This window comes from Aegilops tauschii, chromosome 3, assembly GCF_002575655.3.
Source record: "Aegilops tauschii subsp. strangulata cultivar AL8/78 chromosome 3, Aet v6.0, whole genome shotgun sequence".
In the NCBI taxonomy this organism is placed as follows: Eukaryota; Viridiplantae; Streptophyta; class Magnoliopsida; order Poales; family Poaceae; genus Aegilops; species Aegilops tauschii.
Window position 1 is genome coordinate 573,802,399 of NC_053037.3, and position 8,749 is coordinate 573,811,147.

An 8,749-nucleotide genomic window follows, 5' to 3' on the forward strand; every position below is an offset into this window, starting at 1 on the left:
GTGCAAGGAAAGGTTCACTCCATCAAAAATCTAATCTTCTTGGAGTGGGCAGCAGCTCTCAAGCTTGATCGGTTTGAAGCAAAAGTTCTGTATATCCTCCACGGAACACTGGAATAAACATGGTCGAAGGGTCCCCGTTAAACATATTATTTGCAAAGATAGGTATTGTAGTATTACAACTTATGCCTGCCCCCCAAATATCCCTGCTTCACAATAAGACGGAAACTATTGGGCAATTTTTCTTGCAATCAACGCTGTGTGTCGGTGCGCACTGAACTCGCTCGCAAAGAGTTGGGAACAAATACGCCTTGTAGGCTGTGGAGAGACGTGGACCTCGTCCTTCTCCATGTCGACACGAAGCAAATACTGGCCTTTGTGCACCAGTCGACGGTCGACGATGCTTTCGTCATTTACAACTAAGTAGACGACGCCGTCTTGGTGGATGCTGAGGACAGGGAGCGACGGAGCAGGCTGTCTCAAACCAGCAGACTGGTAGCTCACGTTTGCCCAGATTTTTTCGACATTGTACTTGCAGGTCATGGTCCAGCCCGAGAGGTCAGGCGACAGCGTCCAGAGGATGAGTTCCAATCCATATTCATCCAAGGCGATGAGCTTGATGTGTGCAGCACAAACACAGGCCATGGAACGGAACTCGTCTGGGCGGACGATGTCTGGATACTCGGGGTTTATATCATAGGCTGGACATTCTTGTGGTAACTTGATAAAGCTGAACTTGTTGTAGCAGTCTTGGTTGAGATCACAGAGCAACATGCCTTTGAGCAGATCCACCCAGCAAAGGATAGAGCCCCGGTAAGAGAAGCACAAATCAACGGAGAATCTGCTGGATGGAAGGGGATGGCTCCCGGACAGCAAGACCCATTCTGGTTCTGGGGCGGACGACTTCCACAGCCAGACCCCGGCCTGGGAGAATCCTGGCATGACGAGCTCCCCTTGGGCGTCGCACATGACGACGGCCGACTGGTGCCCCATGACTCCATGCAAGTCGTTGTCGTTGTCGGGGAGACGGGGGATGACGGAGAGGGAGTCTTTTCTGGCGTCGTAGATGAGATAGCCTCCCCGCAAACTAGAGCCAGGGCGGTACCCGCCGGCGTAAAGGGCGACCAGGTTCTTGTCCGTGCTGGAGATGCGGCCCGAGTCCAGGCCCATGTATGGCGGCGGGAGCGGGAGGGATTGCGGCGGCACCAGTATGTGGAGGAAGGAGAGTTCCGGCGGGTTGCCGACGATTGCCCGGGCCTTGAAGGTCCGCAGGTACTTGATGACTTGATCACTTATGGCTTTGCGGTTTGGTGGTCCACTTCCTTCCCAGAATCCCCACGGGTAGGGGACTGACTCTCCGCCGGATACCGCCTCGTCGGGAGAGAAATCAATCTCGCGGTCGAGCAGAACCATGGAACGGGCCATAGCGGCTAGCTAGGGATTTGGGGATCGATGGTGGCGGCTCGGCCTGGGTTAGAACAACTCTTTCCTGCAAAAACTTGTTCTGTAAAATAAAACGGATAGGCTGTACCGCGCGGTATCGCAAATCCGTTACGGCAAACCAAGTTGTAGACTGAGTTGGAAACGGTTAAAGGTTCCGGTCCAAATTTTGTGATGTGGGTTTGCAGTATTTGTTTCGCCCGATGTCGTGCGGTACCGCAAATCTGTTTTAGGGGAATGGGCAAAATCATGATTTCAAACAACAGTCTTGCTAAGTCTAAGTCGACTAAGACTTAACAAAGTCTCAGTCGACACTATATCCATGAGATCTTACATTGAGATTCATGCAAAATTTTCTTTTTAGTTTTTTTCATTTTTGCTCTTGCACATTATGTCACTTGACTAATACTTGGTTAAATCTCAGTCGACTGAGACCTAGCCAGACCCTTCAATATAATATTAAAATAACAACAATATAAATCAAACTTAATAATGTTTTAGCATCATACAACACAACAATTACAAAAAATATTCAAATCCAAATAATTATTACAATAACAAATGGTCCGAAATTAAAAGAATTGTTCAAATCACACATGAATACAAATAAAATCAAATGACTAAAATGAGAGTTTATCTCCCAAATAGTTGTCACTAGTGCTCAATGAGATCATCACAAAGCTGGCTGTGTGTCGCATTGTCCTAGATCTTTCTATAGGTCGCAAGAAATACAATGATCTCATCTGGTCCCTGTCATGCTTGACACGGCTACCAATATAGTAAAACTCTAAGTTTAAATCTCATCCTCGATGATCATGCTGTGAAAAATTACGCATGCAGTCATAATAGCTGAGAGGGATTTCTTATCCCAGTAGCGAGTGGGGCCTTGAACAATGGCAAACTGAGCTTGCAACACACCAAATGTCCTCTCAATCTCCTTCCAGCAAGCTTCTTGAGCTTTGGCAAAAATAGTGTGTGTTTCCTAGTCTCTGGCTTACTGACGGTCTTCACAAATGCTGCCCACGAAAGGATAGATACCTTCGGCGAGATAATACCTGTAGGGAAACACAGTAGAAAAAAAGGTTCCACGTACATGTCAAGAACCACTATGAAGATGCATACAAGGTTTGATCTGATCATTAAACTCATAGCAGTGGAAGGAGAGTCGGTGAATATCATTGGTGCAGATCCCCACAGTTAGGAATTTACAACCTCCTAATCATGAGGATTTTCTCCCTCGGACTGTCCTTCAGACAACCCCTCAGATAGTCCCTTGACCAGAAGATCGAACATATTATCTCTCTACCTAGTTGCACGCATACGGTGTCACATATCCAGCGGCGCTTCGCCGTCCAGTACTAATCGCTAACGGAGAACAGGCAGTCTTCCAGCACTACGAAACTATTTTGTGCAGTAGCTAGAGAGGGAGAGAAGGCAGATCATTGCATACCATTTCATGAGAGTTCAAAGGCTCAAGTTGAAGTGAGTTTGGAGATCTCCTCTCCTCCTCTATTTCTAGGAGGAGGAGGCAAGAAATGGCTGCCCAAAATCCCCCACCCTCTGCCACCAACATAGCAACACAAAAGGAGGGAGCATGTCCCCAAAGGGGGCGCCCACCTTGGACGAAATTCCATGGAGGAGGCTGCCCCCAAGGGGGGCCCCTCCCAACACTCCTCCACCATTAGGGGGGCTCCCCTCCCCCAATATGTTCCCACCAGAAAAGGGGGCGCCTCTTAAGCACTAGCCCACAAAAAGGGGGAGACTGTCCCCCTAGTGGGAACACCTCACTACTAGGGAAAAGCCTAGTAGTAGCGCGGGTTTAGAGCCTACTAGTAGCGCGTGTCACCACGCTACTAGTAAGGCGCTTCAGCTATTCCTTAGTAGTAGCGCGTGCCACAGACGCTACTGTTAAGACAAATAGCCGCAGCGTGTGTTGCTTCCAGCGCTACTGCTAATCTAACTAGTAGTAGCGTGTTTCCTATCCAGCGCTACTAGTATACTTTTTTTTTCATTTTTTAATTTTTTGTGTATTTATACGCCGTTATACAAATTTTGGTACAATACCAATTATGAGGTTGTTATATCATTATGTCCATAATAGTGTGTGAAATAAAGGTGGATTAGGTTCAAGTGGAGGCAGCATGTGGTGCATCTCGAAACTATACTACTAATCCAAACTTGATCTAGTTTGGATTAGTAGTACTTTCGATGTGCACCACATGTTGCCTCCACTTAAATCTAATTCGCCAACACAAGCTATTTAATCATCATCATAGTCATTACCACCAACACTAGCTATTTAATCATCATAGTCATAGTGTAGCACATTATCATCTTAAAACTCATTCTAGCTAGCTAATCGCCACCAATCACCACCAACACTAGCTAATAATAATAATCATCATAGTTATTACCAACAACGCTAGCTATTTAATCATCATAGTCATAGTGTAGCACATCATCATCTTCAAACTCATTCTAGCTAGCTAATCACTCCTGTTGCTCTCTCTCAGGTAAAATAGCATAAAACATGTGTAGCACTCCTGCTTCACCATATTGGAGCATGCAGATGAACCTGTCTCCTAATTGTGGGCTATGCTTCTGATTGCTACCCCCTAGTAGTTCTCTGCGACCCTTCACAATTTTGCTCCAGTCTTTGACTATTAAGACTTGCTCGCTTTTAGAAATCTTGAATGCACTAAAGTGCAATGTAGGATGTCTTGGCCGTAAGCTAATCATGGACATGCGACCTTTAGTCTCGATCCAATGAGGCACAACTATCATCGGGAGTCCATGTTGAAGAATATCGTAGTAACATACTTAGCAATGAAATTTAGCTTAAAAATAATGTATGCAAAAGATGCACTGAGGACAAATAGTAAAAATCTTACCATATTTCCTAAATAGATGTGACCGTAGTTCAATACGAACACTATTGATCGCACGTTTTGAGTACTAAGATTTTGAAGTCCAGGAAAATAATTTCTCTTGACAGCATCAAGATCCTCAAGCCATGAAACATAATGACTTATCTCCTTGCAGTTTAGTTCAGCCCCGGGACAGTGGACGGTCCTGTCTACCAAGCGCCGGACTTGTTTGCTTGAATGGAAATAAGCTGTCAATAGAAATTAGTTGTCAACTATTTTTGAATAAACAATATCGAAGACATCAATATGGTTGAGCAACTCACATAATGGTAGAACTGGAGGCGTCTGCACATCGACCCAGATGTCGATATTACCTTCAATATCATCTTCCGGACGAATATCAAAGGTGATAACCATATCAGGATCAAATGCATAAGCCTTGCATAGTGCTTGCCATGTTTTCCATTCAAATTAGGTGTATGTGTCTGCATTGTATAATTTTGCGTAGAAAGTATAACCATGCTCGGTCTTCAAGTTAACTCTCTTTACCTCCATAGTTTTCATAGGACTGAAACCAATCTTATCAAGACAAAAATTCTTGCATGGCATGGGATACGCTAGTAGAATAGTAAAAAAATTAAAATTATAAGTTGAAGCAAAAGAAGAAGAAGTCATGCTTAATTACGAAAAAAGACTTGCCATTGTGACTTACTGTATCCACTTCGAAGGTCTCATCCAGCTTGATGCTGAAGCGCCTACCATCAACTAGGAAATTTCTGTCGCACATGCCGCGCTCGTCTTCGCAGTATTCGTACATACCGAAATCCTTTTCATCGTCAGACATTTTCTATGTTCATAGTTGAAACATTAATTGAAAATCGATCAAAGGCAACAAGCAGGAAACTCAATACACAGATCACTATTACTCAATATGCAACGGGTTGACTTTAGGTCTGTCAAGTCTTCCTTCCCCTAGTGCATAACAAAGGTCTAGCACAAAGAGAAGAAGGATAAGCAACCCCCACGACAACAGTCAGCATTCTTCTTCTCTCATATATGGTGGAGACTCTCCCTCGCTAATTTTTTGATTGTCATGTATGGAGCCCCGACAGACTTAAAGTCAACTCGAAATGTCATTTGATTCTCTTACTAGCAAATCCGGGGCACTCGATATTTCCTACATATTCTAGCACAAGTCATGCTTAAATTCACGAAAAAATACGACATGACCTTTGCTAAAATAGGACATATCGAGCGCCTGAAATTTGCCGGAATGGAAATGAATCAACACTCCGACAAAACATAGGCCACTCGGAAATGAATCAACACTTCGCACATGAGCATAAACTGGTGCTCATTGCATTTCAATGGTTCAATATTGACAATTTTTTTGAATATATCTTATAACCCGAACACTTCATTTGGTTAAGAAGCATAACTAAATACCCTAGTTTTACTTTATTCAACACCGAGGAGTGGAGAAGGAGGAGGTGGACTTTTAGCTCACCGACTCGGGTGTAGAGGAAGTAGAGGTAGCTCAGATGGCGATCACTCCAAGGAGGCATGACTCTACAAAGCCTGCATATTCCACCGAGTAAAATTTTAATTAGATCATCAAATCTCATATAGCATTCTTTGATGACAAAGTGATAATGACATACTAGTTCTATTAATTCAACTAGTTAAACTAAGCACTTACTAAAAATAAACTAGTTCTATTAATTTTCTTACTAAAAATAAACTAGTTCTATAGTAAAATTTTAATTAGATCATCAAATCTCATATACCTAAATTTTCTTACTAAAAACAAACTAGTTCAATTAATTCAACTAGTTCAACTAAGCACTTACTATTAAAAAATTATTTTCTTACTAAAAACAGTAAAAAACTACATTATACAAGAACAGTACAAAAAAGTTTAGGGTTTAGGAGAGATGGAGGGAGGAGGGGGCGGCCGGAGGAGGAGTGGAGGGGGGAGGAGGAGGAGGAGGGAGGAGGGGGCGGCCGGAGGAGGAGGGAGGAGGGGGCGGCCGGAGGAGGAGGGAGGAGGGGGCGGCTGGAGGTGGAGGAAGGGGCGCGGTAGGGAGGAGGGAGGAGGAGGAAGGAGAGAGGGGGAGGCATTACCTCAGTGGAGGAGGAGGAGCAGCGGCGGCGGCGGCGGGCGACGACGGTGGTCGGTGAACGGCGGCGGCGGCGGACGACGGGGGTGCGGTGGAGTGAGAGTGGAGAGGGAGAGTGGGGCGGCCGGTTGGTGGGGGAGGTAAAGTTGAACTTAGTAGTAGCGCGGGATATGATAAACCGCTACTGCTAAATTCAATAGCAGTAGCGCGCCTGCAATACAGGTGCTACTACTATACCTAATAGGGTGGCAACGCCGTGGCATTTTTAATGGTAGCGCGTTTTGTACCTAGCGCGCTGCTGCTACTTGTATAGCAGTAGCGCTGTTTATCCACATGCGCTGCTGCTAAGTAGCAGCAACGCCTTATTTTAAACCGCGCTGCTGGTAATATTCGGTGTATAAGGTTTTCCCTAGTAGTGCCTCCCAACACTTGGTCCTTTTATGTTTGCTACCCCTTGGGACTGTCCCGAAAATTCCGGTACATCCGCAAACATTTTCGGAACCCTCCGAAAAATTCTAGACACACTTCGAAACATTTCCGGCTGGATGGTATTTTGGTTTTCACCAAAACTTTCCCGTTACTCTAAAACACTTCTAGTTTTCTCTCCGAAACATTTTCATTGTCTCCGAAACTTTTCCAATGAATTTCTCTCAAGCTCCTAACCTCCTAGTAGTCAGTGTATATATGACCCTTAAGCGTGTGACACTGTGGATTGGGTGAAATATAGACATGACCGAAACTCTTTCCGATCAATAATCAATAGCGGAATAGCAGACATCCTTTATTGACCCCTATACCCGCATGAATGAATATTCGAGTGAACCTCTAGTTACCGTGTGTTGTCTTGTTGCTTTGCTATACGTTACAAAAACCTGAGGTGAGATTTATCAGCATCCCCGTGAATCAACAACTTGTTCACTATGCTAGTTTCCTCGTTGCAGGTTTTGTCCTCTTTTCTCATCCGCATGTTCTGGCATCCCTGTGATCAAATCACACTGTGTCTGACCAGACGATGATGGATACCATCAAATCAAGAGGGCCCCAAGAATATGTCTCCATCGTCGGAGGAGCAAATCCTGATCTTGAGCTATCTAGTCTCTTGTCATACTTTTTTGTGAACCCATAAGTCGCCGTAATAGCCACCCTATTACAGATGATGTTTAACAAACACCAAAGTTCGCGAAACAAGTATGAAGGAACTCGATACTGTCATGGTATAAGGAATTATGCAAACGTTTAACTTTCTCTTTGTTATAACCATTAATTGTGATGGAATGTATCTCATAGCATAACATCAATTGGGTTAGTTCAACAAAGTGTTGTTCCAACATTATGTCCTCAAATTTGCCGCCATAGTCATGCCCATGATCATAACCATCATGCAACACTTGAGTTAGTATTAAAGGCGGGACTAGGAATCTATTTATCCATTAATTATTTCACACGTGCACATGATATTCCTTAAGACCCTCGTAGTTATTGCAAACTCGTGAATCATTGCAATTATATCATAGAACATAAACATCAGTTACAATGTGGGAGATAAATAATAATAATAAATACCTTTGGGGCATCTCTCCTAAATACTCCCACTTACATTAGAGTCAATAATATAGTTACATAGCTTCTTTAACACCAATGGCTATCTGGTGCTGCTGACGCTTTGCTTGTGGTAAAGGATGTGAACATGATTTACGTCACTCACATCCCCAAACATGCGCGGAAACAGGCACTTCGGGATGTTTACGCTTTAGAGCCCGTCGCCCCGAAGTATAAGCCATGGTCTACCTACTTGATCATGTATGACAAGCGCGATCATCCGACCAGCATACGACACGAAGGATCGACAACCTTAGTCTTGGATCCGATCATTGACGAATTCCATTTAACACGCGCCCTCATGGACGGAGGCAGCAACCTCAAATCGATTTATGTGGATATGGTCAGAAAGATGGACATTGACTCATATTGCATCAAGCCCATCACAACCACCTTTAAAGTTGTCATACCTGGTGTCGAAGCTCGCTGCACGGGAGCAATCACGCTGGAAGTAGTCTTCGGCTCACCCAAAAACTTTCGGAGCGAAGATATACCGTCCCCTTTCGAAGCGGCTACCATGCACTGCTAGGGCGCACCGCATTCGCTCGCTTTAACGCGGTCCCGCACTACACATATTTAAAGCTAAAGATGTCGGGACCAAACGGTGTTATCATAGTGAGTGGTAACACCGAACGCTCCCTCCGCATAGAGGAGCAAACCGCGGCTTTCGCAATTGAGGTCCAGGCAACCGAGGAGGCGACTCGTGCAATGAAAAGCACACCCGGC